The 12,375-nt window shown below is 34.1% G+C and overlaps 1 protein-coding gene across 1 annotated transcript in view; it reads right to left on the bottom strand.

The window, feature by feature from the left end:
* Positions 1-12,375, bottom strand: part of PCLO (piccolo presynaptic cytomatrix protein) — a 403,634-nt gene that overhangs the window by 376,949 nt on the left and 14,310 nt on the right. The gene's annotated exons all lie outside the window — the stretch shown is intronic.

Raw genomic sequence — 12,375 nt, 5'->3', positions numbered from 1 at the left:
CCCTATATTTTAAGGAATATATAAAGTAAAAATCAAAATATAGCTTTGTGTTTCTTCTAATGGTAATTATGTTATTCTTTGCCTTTGATTTACTTAAATTTTTATTATTCCCAGAAATAGGAAACCATGTATAATTTAAGAAAAAGCAATTTTATGTTTTTTTTTAATAAGCTTTCATAAAACTTGTTTTTTCTTAGATTATAAATGGTTTTCTGTTTCTGGGAATAAAACACGTTAGATACCATAAATCAGTTATGAGAGTTATTTTCTCTATCGATGGCTCATAATCAATTTTAAGATATACAGCCCAGAGTAGGATTGCCAAATTATGAACACATTGCTAATTTTTAAAATTAGCAAAGCATTACTCCCCCTCCCAGGTGACATTCAAATATTTTAAAATACAAATTGTTAACAATGCTGAGTTAGAAATAGGATATTCTCTATTAACAAAGTAAATAAAAAATAATAGCACTTCCTCAAATGATCACAAATAGCATGATTTAACAGAGAAAACATGGTTTCCTTAGACATTTTATGAAGATACTTGAAAAAGCAATATGAGTAAGTAACGTACATATTTGACTGGTGATATATACATGTACATGTATGCATGTGAATGAGAGAGATTTGTATATATATAAGATATACATATATATACACAATATGCAAATACTTTTTTGCATTGCATCTATTGTGAAAAGATGTTGTGTTTGATACCATATTTTAGAAGATAATTTAAAAGTACCTATGTTTAACATTTACCATTTTTATTATTCTAAAATAATGTTTCCTTATAATAGATTATTTTAAATATTACCAAAGTAATTTAGAATATATAATTATGCCATGATCCAACGTTCTCCACCCAACATAACCAATGTAAATAATTTGGCACTGAAATTCTTTGTACAGAATGCTGCACAATGAAAAAATATATATAAATATAAGGAGCACAGGCACCAGACAAATTTCCCACAGTACAAAATTGCAAAGTGTTCAGCTGGCAAACAGTACATTTTCTATTTTCAAACAATTTCTTTTTGAAAAACAAATTGAATTAATCATTCCTAAACATTTTAAAACTTCTTTGAAATTATTTAAACTCATGTACGAGTATCACAAGGCTTATTTTGCACTCTCATGGAAAGTAAACTTATGTTTGGAGGTTAAATGAGATTTTCAGTTTGAACTGAAATGTTATACTTCTGTTTTAAAAACTGAATCACAAAGTAAAATTATGATATTGTTAAATATGGGTGGTTGGTACATGGATATTCAATCATTTATTTATTTATTTATTTATTTAGAGATGGATTCTCGCTGTGTCGCCCAGGCTGGAGTGCAGTGGTGCGATCTCGGCTCACTGCAAGCTCCGCCTCCCAAGTTCACGCCATTCTCCTGCCTCAGCCTCCCAGGTAGCTGGGACTACAGGCACCCACCACCACGCCCGGCTGATTTTTGGTATTTTTTAGTAGAGACAGGTTTTCACCGTGTTAGCCAGGATGGTCTCAATCTCCTGACCTCGTGATCTGCCTGCCTCGGCCTCCCAAAGTGCTGGGATTACACAGGCATGAGCCACCACGCACGGCCATGGATATTCATTATATCTGTTTCCAATATGGGTATTATACACCTCTGTACTCGCTATATTGTCTTAACCTTTCTATATGTTTGAAGCATTTCACAAAATAAATAACTCTTTATACATATAAATATTTGAAGTCCTAAAACAAACAATTGCTACTTCTGCAAGTACCATGACAAAAGGCAGGCAAAAATGTAAGAAAATTTTCACTCCATTTTCCTTAATGGAAGGAAATATGTCTATAAATATGCATCTACCCACTCACTCATATCCCCTCTTATCAATGTCAACTCTGCTGTTCTACTATGTGTTTTTCTCATTAATTTTCTTCCATAGCCTCACATGATCACCTCATAATCATGCAGCCAGACTAAAGAAGAAAAATAGAATTAAAGGCATAATTCTTACATGTATAGTCACTGACTTTTTTCTATAAAATACCTATTACATGCAAGATCTGTATCCACATTAACTAGTTTAAATTATAAATTTCCAGGATTAGTAATTTCCATTACCATTAATTGCTTTTATTCTTTTTAACAAGTGTCATAACCAAAGTAGTTTCAAAATAAACAATACCTATTCTTTTATTCAAATATTTATTGAGCACCTTCTACAAGGCAAATACCACTGAATAAAAGAAGCAAAAATCAGGCCAGGCACTGTGGCTCAGGCCTGTAATCCCAGTACTTTGGAAGGCCAACATGGGTGGATCTCCTGAGGTCAGGAGTTCGAGACCAGCCTGTCCAACATGGTGAAACATTGTCTCTATTAAAAATACAAAAATTAGCCAGGTGTGGTGGTGCATGCCTGCAGTCCCAGCCATTCGGGAGGCTGAAGCAGGAGAATCGCTTAAACCTGGGAGGTGGAGGTTGCATTGAGCCGAGAAGCACTCCAGCGTGGGTGACAGAACAAGACTGTCTCAAAAAGAAAAAAAAAAGAAGCAGCAGCAAATATCCCTGTCCTGATGGAGGCTATATAACAACCAAACAAGTGAATGCATAAGACAATTTCAAGGTTATGGTAGATATCATAAGTGGGAGTTGAACAATGAGAACACATGGACACAGGGAGGAGAACATCACACACTGGGGCCTCTCGGGGGGTGGGGAGACAGGGGGTGATAGCATTAGGAGAAATACCTAATGTAGATGACAGGTTGGTAGGTGCAGCTAACCACCATGGCACGTGTATACCTATGTAACACACCTGCAAGTTCTGCACATGTATCCCAGAACTTAAAGTATAATAAAAACAGAGATTAAAAAATTATGATATAAAATCCCAATTCAAATTGTTTTAAAAAGAGAAAACAATTATCTTTAGATAATAGTCAGCAGACAAAATAGATGGCAGAATTAAAGCCTCGTCATATTTTCTGACAGAACTTTCTGATAAACTTGATTAAATAAAAATTTTAAATATCACTAAACACATAGAAGAAATAAATTTAAACCTTCACAAAAAATAAAGTACAATGAATGAAGACAAGATGTACTTGAAAAAAGAACTGAATAAATATTCTACATATAAAAAAAAACTGATAATATTGTGGTGATTCTTTACTTTGCTACTAGTTTCTCTTTTTTTCCCTCTAAAAAATTTCTTGGGATGTATTTGGTTTCATTAGTAAAATTCTAAGTTTCTTTGCAATCTGAACATTGGCGCTTCATACATAGCCAGTATGCCCTAACATTATCTTTGGACAACTGTAAAATTAGAACACTACCAGACATATTTAATGTATGATGTATATCAACACTGGGACACATTTTATACTATCATTATTCCAAAATCAAATGATTCACTGTGGTTTATAAATGTACATGGATATATCTCTACTTAAGCAGATAGTTAGGAGAGTTAGTAAAAAGGAGGTGGAAAATAGGAGTCACTGTCCCTTCACAGGGAGAGAATTCTGCTTTTCTCCTAATATACCCTTTGCTTGAACAGACTACAACGCCTCATCTTTTGTCCTTTAAATGACCACATTTATTTTAACTTTGATAAACAACACAGAAAAGATATTTGATTCATCAACATTCCCCCTCACTGCTAGAATACAGGCTGAAATCATTATCTATGGCTAGCACTATATAAAAGCTTTTATCCTCTTAGGATTTTTTAGAAAGCACCTCCTTTTTATTTAATTATACTGGCCAAATCTGTTGAAGGTAGAAATGATTTGTATTTCAGCACTTAACAGTCTTGTACTGAAAACAGCAGCTTTTGCAAGCCCCTGATGCAACTGACAAAAAGAAAAAAGAAAAAAATCTTTCCTACACATTGACCAAATGAAAAAGTCCATAACCAGCCCCAGCATTAACATCACAAACCATCTTTGCTGTCAGTCAGGTCTTTCACAGTGCACTTAGGGTGAGCAATGAATAGTAATACTTCCTCTGCTTTCTCAGTTACCCAAGTTCAAAATCTCATAATATTTTTACCACATTCCGATGTATTCTGAAGTGGGTCTGGATTGCTTGTGAAAGGTTCTCTCACATTTCCAAAGCCACTGTCTCTCATTTGGCCATTATTATTTCTCAAACACTTCACATTTTCACCAAAAGTAACCTGTTTAATACAACCACTCCCCTTCAAACCTCAATGCCTCAATGCCTTTATCCATGAAATAAAGTAAAAATTTTTACAAGAAATTTAAAGTATATGATTCTGTTGGTGTTCTTATGCTAGTATTTATGTAATTCTGCTATTTCCAAGCCTGTATCTCCCCAAAGACTCAAAACAACAAACTGTAAAGATTTATTCATGGTAGTCTTTCTATTAATCTCCAGCATATAAATGACACTTAAACATCAGTTATGTTCACAAACATTTTTTGAACTAGATTGAATTAAACAAATTAATTTAAAATATTTAACTGCGCTCTGTGTTTACTGTGAATCTCCCACTGTTTAGCCAATCTGTACAGCATTCTCAAGATACATGCCATTCTCCGTAGAACCCTACTTTGTACCTTAGGCCACTGAAAATCTATTCTTATTTTGATTCAAATTGAAGAGTCTCTCATAATTACAACATCTGCTAGCCATAAATATTTTTCCTGCCTGGAGATAATCACTGTCTTGTTTCACTTCCAAAATTAAACCTTTATCTCCAATACTGAGTAGAGACATACCTGCCTCAGACACTTGCTGCCAGTTACACATAGTACCTGTAATACACTTGGTCCCTTCATTCTGCATGATTGGGTTTTCATCTGTTACAGCCATAAATGAAAATCTTAGATGATTTTAGTCCTTATCACTTCCTCCCCATGCCTGATTCACAGAAGATGGAGAAGTAAGGCAGACAATCTCTGCAGCCATGCCTGATTCACAGAAGATGGCTTCCACAAAGGTTTCCTAAAGAACTTCCCAAATGCCCTGTCAAAAGTGGCACTGCTTCTCCAACATTATACTACAATCCACATCCATTTGACAAATGGTGGGAGAAATGGAATAAACTCTACCAGGAGAGCCTACAACCATATCAGTGTGTCCTGAAACAACTCTTACTTCCATGTGCAAACATTAAAAGGGAAGAATCCAACTGTCTTAGATAGATCTGTCAAGCCTGAACTTTTCCTAAATTCCAGATTTTATATGACAAATAAGGAAAAATAGCCATCTTTGCTTTCCCTATCTATAGCCTTACTTACAGAAGCTGCATAAATGAAATTCAAGGTGTGAAGATACAACTGTTTAATGAGCTACTTAAACTCAATTATCTCTATGGAAAGGAACAAAAGAAAGGCATAAAAGTATTTGTTCCTTTAGTCTTCTGATTTAATGTGCTATATAAAAGGAGGTAAGAAGATGATCAGACAGGATTTCTGCTCATTCTGAGGTGACTGTGTATTCTAATGTGGATCAGCATATAATTCCAACACTGCTGTCTGCTTAATTCAATCCTTGCGGTTTTATTTTGTTAAGCCTTTGTTATGTATGAGAGGTGTCAAATATAGTAATACAAGTTCATTGGCTAAAGCCGTTGATAGATAATCATAAGCACCCTATTTAGACTTTTCAAGAAGTACGACTTGAAGGTTTAATTGTGAACTTCACATAAAGAGTATCAATTAATGGTGCCATTTTCAAAATAAAGTATCAAAGCTATTGATTACCAAACAATTATATTCTGATTTTTAAGAGTGTATCTTCAACAATGACTCAAAATAATCAATTTGATACATCTAAGCAATGAAGTGAATTGATAAAATTTGGGGGTTTCAAAACTAAAGCATATTCCTGCTCCGAATTATTATTAATTTATTAAGATTCAAAACAGAATGGAAGCCCCCGCCCCTCCCCCCGACACACACACAATTCCAGAAAGCATAATGACCAACATCCTCTCTTCTATGCAACTCTAACTGGAAAATTTAAACACATCAATGTAATATTCATAATATGATCTCTGCTCAATTACATAGCCGTAGTACTTGGAATAATGAAACATCAAAAGAACAAACACAATGTTAGGAATTTATATTTGCTCCTTTTTGTACTGTTCACATCAGCTGTTAAATAAATTTTCTTCGATCATGCTATTTTCCTATCTTTGTACAATAAAACCTGTTGGGCTCTTACTTTTAAACTCATCACAACTAAACTTTTCTGCAAACCATAACATCTAAATGGACTATTTACTCCATCAAAGCAGTATTCTCATTCTCTCTTACCTGAGTTGTGATTCCCAGTCAACTTTGGGCTCCTCTCATGTTTATGTAAATGCTATCCATCTTTTATAATGCACATTGAATTTCCTCCTTTGTCATGTATTATTCCATCTTCAATGAACGTCTGCTGTTTTTCAACTATTACAGTACCATTATACCCTGAACCACAGCATTTAAATTCAAATATGTAGTGATTTACAGTATTTTCAAATTGTTTCCTCTTGTCTCCTCATATAAACTTTTAAAAAGTGCAAACACGGCCAGGCACGGTGGCTCACATCTGTAATCCCAGCACTTTGGGAGGCCAAGGCGGGTGGATCACCTGAGGTCAGGAGTCCAAAACCAGCCTGGCCAACATGGTGAAACCCCGTCTCTACTAAAAATACAAAAATTAGCCCAGCATGCTGGCATGTGCCTGTAATCCCAGCTACTCGGAAGGCTGAGGCAGCAGAATCGCTTGAACTGGGGAGACAGAGGTTGCAGTGAGTTGAGACCACGCCACTGCAATCCAGCCTGAGAGACATAGCAAGACTCCACCTCAAAAAAAAAAAAAAAAAAAAGAGCAAACACTTAAGCTTACTTTTACCTCTGTGTTGGGTAGCAAGTAATTTTTAGATATTATTTAATGGTAAACTATGCAAAATGCTTTTCTCCTATTTCTCATCATATTATTTTAAAATATTTATTGAAGATCTTCTATTACTTTGAATACCAAAAATATATAATACAACCAGACTAAAGGTTTTAAAAATCAGTATTAGGAAGATGAAATTGAGATAAAGTTTGATAACAGATTATGTTTTGTGCTACTCAAGGACTACTCAAGCCATATGAGCTCCCTCACAGAGGCAGTTACTCCCCAACAGCAGTTTGGATTCAGATGACTCACTGTAGTTGACATCTTTAGCTATACATATTCATGCATAATTTATTTTGGTTAAAAACTAGACACTAGCATTCCTCAGAACTGTGATGGCATACTCAGCAACTTAATAATACAATTTTCTTTAAAATAATACATCCAGAAATTGAATGGACATCTCCTCTCTGAAATTGCATGGATTATAATTTCTGCTATGTAATTCAGTAGCCATAAACAAACCTTGTAAAACATAAACTAAATATGCACTCTTTTCACCATAATAATGCTAACTGAATGCTAGCAATAACATTTCTAAATCATTACAAATAGGATCAAGTGATAAAAGCATATTTTAATATGTTTGTCAGGATTGCCCAAAAAAAAAAAACCTGACACTTTCACCAAAGCACAATTTATAAAATAATTACAGTACACAGACATGAAAGTGTATCCATACTGTATCACAATTACACAAAGAGAGGAGGATCTCAAATCAGTAAATTGAACTTACATGCATTATGCATTAACACTTCTAAACTGCCTCTCGTGGTGAATTCAAACTTTTACACCTCAGTTGATAAACACACACCTAGATCTACCACAAAATATTGCAGCCTGTGATCCAAGGTTCCAATTAGACAGTGTTTGTGGAAGTATTTGAATAGTTTATTGCATTGTCCTCTTATTATTTCATTTAGAAATAACAAAAGATTATATTAGTGAAAAGAATCAAAGGTCTAAATACGAACTCATTCTATATGCTGAAAGCAGCATATCTTTAAATCAGATGCTCACTAGAATTAAGCCAATTACTTGCATGTTGACTTGAGAAGGAAAACAACATATTTTTAAAAATACATGAAATTGCCGGGTGCAGAGGCTCATGCCTGTAATCTGCATACTTTGGGAGGCTAAGTGGGGCAGATCACCAGGGGTCAGGAGTTCAAGACCAGCCTGACCAACATGGTGAAACCTGTCTCTACTAAAAATACAAAATTAGCCAGGTGAGGTGGCGCATGCCTGTAATCCCAGCTATTCAGGAGGCTGAGGCAGGAGAATTGCTTAAACCCAGGAGGCGGAGGCTGCAGTGAGCTGAGATCATACCATTGCACTCCAGCCTGGACAATAAGAGTGAAACTCCATCTCAAAAAAAAGATAAAAATATATGAAATCCTTAAATGTATTAAGGCCTCTATAAAAAGAATGTTCATAAGGAACCTTTAGCCTATTTTAGCTCTCTGTGAATAGATGCTCCTTACAACTGTCAATTATTAAAATTTTACATATATATATGTATAACCATTTAACAGTATATTTAAGAAAAATCTGATTTTAAAATCATGATTAATCTGATTAATCTGCATTACATTATTTTCAAAAATATTTTACAAATCTTATCTACATTTTTCATTGTCATTTATTTCCTTCTATTTCCTTAACCCATTTACAGGATAGATTAACTATCCTGTCAATAAGTTAAAAACTTTAAATAAATTTAAAAAGATCTACACATTAAAAATTTTCCCCAAAAATACAATTACAGAACCCTAATCACATGTTCACATAGTAAAGCCTGCTACTTGATTTCTTTAAATTACGTTGCATAAGTAGAAGTCTGTTCATAAGAGTTGTTTTAAGTATTCAACTGGTAATGCTTACTTTGCTGAACAAAGAGTAGAAGTGTCATATTTCTATAAATTGTATTGCAAGTGATTTTTTTATTAGAGAGAAAGAAAGAATAGGAAAGGTACTTTACTACTTGATATTGAAGTGAGAACTGATCTCATCTATATGTACTTTTTCATATTGTCTTTTACAAACAAGATTCCATCTTAAATTGCTAAGCATTTGGCTCTCTTTTTAGACTCTGAATTCCGTTTCTGACAGTGGCCCGTTAAAGTTATGACCTTCATCGTATCTAGCCTCAATTTTGAACAGAGTGGCCTGCTTGGAGTAGGAGTTCACAGCTTTCTTAGAGGACAAAGAAGTATGAATCAATCTAAGTCTCTGGTTTGGACAGAAGTATGTATGAAGGCAAAAACAAGTACTCTCAAACCTCGATTTTTTTAAACTAAGTATTCTGAAAATATCCCTGCCAAGAACGTTAATTTCTTTTTAACTTTAAGGATATGTAAATGTACACACATACATACACTTGCCATAACCTAGAAATTTAGAAAATGGTATGGTGAATCAAGTAATCCAATTAAGGACAATGTGATCTCCTATAAAAAGGTGCTAAATTTTGGGTCAGCAAATCTCACTTCTTGTATGGGATCCATTGCCAAGTAATTCTGTGACTGTGCAAAAGTCATTTAAATTCTTAACCCCAGTTTTCTTATCTACCAATGGAGTCAATAATGATGGTGCTATCCCTATCTGCCTATTAGAATGTTATAAAGATTTTTATAATAGTAATAACAATGAATGTTTACCTACAATTTTAATTTCAGAGCCCTTCCACTTATACTGCCAAATGTGATTTTTAGCTTACGAATACTCTCACATTACAAATAATGAAACTAAACACTTGAAAAAAAAATAAAGTCACCTGACCAAATCACACAACAAATAAGTAGCTGATCTAGGTAGGATTCATACCCATGTTGCCCAACTTTAAAATCTCATATTTTCCAGTTTTCCAAAGCACCATCTTATGATTAATTTATCAAGAGGCATAGCAGATTTCAAAATACTTTATAATATGAACTCTGATTTTCTTAATCTCTTTACTCATCTTTAAAATGTGGATACTACCTCATTAAAAGAGCATAAAATGACGAAATGCTTTTAAAGTGCCTCGTGCACAGTTTGAAATGCATGGTGTGCAAACTACAATCTCTCTTCCCTGTGACAAGAGACCAAACTCCTTTCTTATTGAAGTAAGATAAAGACAAGAAACATTGTTTGTAGTGAAAATGTTGCTTCCTTATCAAAGGTAACAAGATATACTTTTCAGTGAATTCATAGTCATGTCACTAAGAGTGGACATGTGTGACAGGCAGAGCTAGGACCAGAACCCATATTGTTTGACACTTTACTGATGCACTTCATAGTATTATTACTTTAAGGATAACCAGTATAAACTTCTAACAGATTATTTACCTCTTTATCTTCAACGTAATAATATATTTGAATTATTTCTAAATGGAGCTTATATTTATCTAAACTAAGATTAAGATACCAAGAGAATTTAGTTTAGTTATAAATTAAAGATGTGAAATAGGGGAAACTGTTAGATATGTGTGCTTTCTCAAGGAATATAAACAATGAGCAAGTTAACCCTTTACTATATTCAGCTTACTGATCCAATAAATACTTTTTTTTTTTTTTTTTTTTTGAGACAGAGTTTCACTCTTGTCGCCCAGGGTGGAGTGCAGTGGCACGACCTAGGCTCACTGCAACCTCCGCCTCTTGGATTCAAGTGATTCCCCTGCCTCACTCAGACTCCAGAGTAGCTGGGATTACAGGCGCCCACCACCACACCCTGCTAATTTTTTGTATTTTTAGCAGAGACAGGGTTTCACCATGTTGGCCAGGCTGATCTCGAATTCCTGACCTCAGATGATCCACCTGCCTCGGCCTCCCAAAATGCTGGGATTACAAGCATGAGCCACCGCACCCAGACCCAATAAATGATCTTAATGGTGGGTATCTGCCTTCACAGCAGAACATCTGTTCCTACCAAGCTAACAATATATAACAACAGGCTTACTAGACATTATGAAAGCTGGCTCTCCAGAAAGATACCTGAAACATCTAGTCATTTAAAAGCTGAAGGTTAAAAAAAAAAAAAAAAAAAAGGCTTTGGTTCTAATGATTAAACTTATGTATGTATAATAATATTAATATTACATATAATGTATATGCCTAGGTGTATATCAACACATAAATCCAGGGAATATCCAAATCATAAGAAAACAGTGCAAATTGGATCACATCAAAGATGAGAGCTAAACAAATACAGTGTTTGTAAACATAAATAATACATGTTTTTAAATGATTGAATTATATTTCTTTAATTTAATTAGAAAACTACTTTAAATAAAGGTAAATTCATTTTGTTAGAATTAGGATATTCTCACTTTAAATAGTATGAACAATACCATATAGATTATCAGAGAATTGCAAAAAACCCAATAAACTTTGTTTTCCAAAAACCATATGCATAGAATCTAAGTACTTTATTTTTTCTATTGGCTTCATGCAAACATTAGGACCAGTTAAAGCGTACATGGCTGTGACAAGCAAAGAATGAACAAAGAAACTGACCAAACTTGGCATCACAGGCTTAAAATAATTCAAATCCTCATTGTTATTTAGAATGAAAAATCCTTGACATTTCACCAAGAAGAATACCAAGGATGAAGATGTAAAAATGAAGAATCAAGTCCTTTAACCCTTTATATCATATACTTGTTTAAGCATTTGATGATTTAGAGTTTTTAAATTATACCAGCGTTAATTTTAGTTATAACATGAATTTAAAAATAAAAAAATAGTGCATAAATGTATGGCATAAAAAGTAAAAGCCTCCCTCACTACCACCAAGCCTTACTTTCTGGAATCAATCAGTATTAACTTTTGCTTTTAGTTTTTCTTGTGGTAGCCATTAGAATATCAAATAGTAGATTTTGATTTTATTTTTATATATAAATTAAAAATCTAATGTATTTTTACCTTGTTATCCAAGGTGAATTTTTTCATAAGACAACATTATACTATTACCTGTTTTTGGAATAGAAATAGCTCCTTATGCTGTGGATTTCATAAAATGCTCATTCCTCTACATTACAACAGGCAGGAGTGAAGAAAACATCTCAGAGTTATCCACACTCCTGGGTACATTCACACCCTTTCCTTCCTTAGTACCCTTACCCTTGACCCACAGCCTCAGTTAGGACTACAGCTGATTAGAATTTTAGTCACCATTAAAAATTCTAGATTGCCAAGTAACTCATCAATTTCAGACTGTAATCACCCAATAGAAGGGAGTGAGGGAACCCTACAACCCAACCCCATCCCTCTCTTGGAACATACTACAACCCTCCTCTACTTCAATTTTCTTCATAACACATTGTCATCTGTCTCACCATATGTTTTATTTATTTGTGACTCTTACTAGAATACATGCTCCATAAGGGAAGGATTTTGTCAACTTTGTTCACTCTCATATTCCCAGAGTCTAGAACATACCTGAAGTATGGTAGATGTTAAGTAAGTAAATACTTTTCTTTTGTTTTT

The sequence above is a fragment of the Pongo pygmaeus genome, chromosome 6 (assembly GCF_028885625.2).
Source record: "Pongo pygmaeus isolate AG05252 chromosome 6, NHGRI_mPonPyg2-v2.0_pri, whole genome shotgun sequence".
In the NCBI taxonomy this organism is placed as follows: domain Eukaryota; kingdom Metazoa; phylum Chordata; class Mammalia; order Primates; family Hominidae; genus Pongo; species Pongo pygmaeus.
Note: the sequence above shows the minus strand (reverse complement) of the source record. Positions and strands in the feature narration are given on the sequence as shown.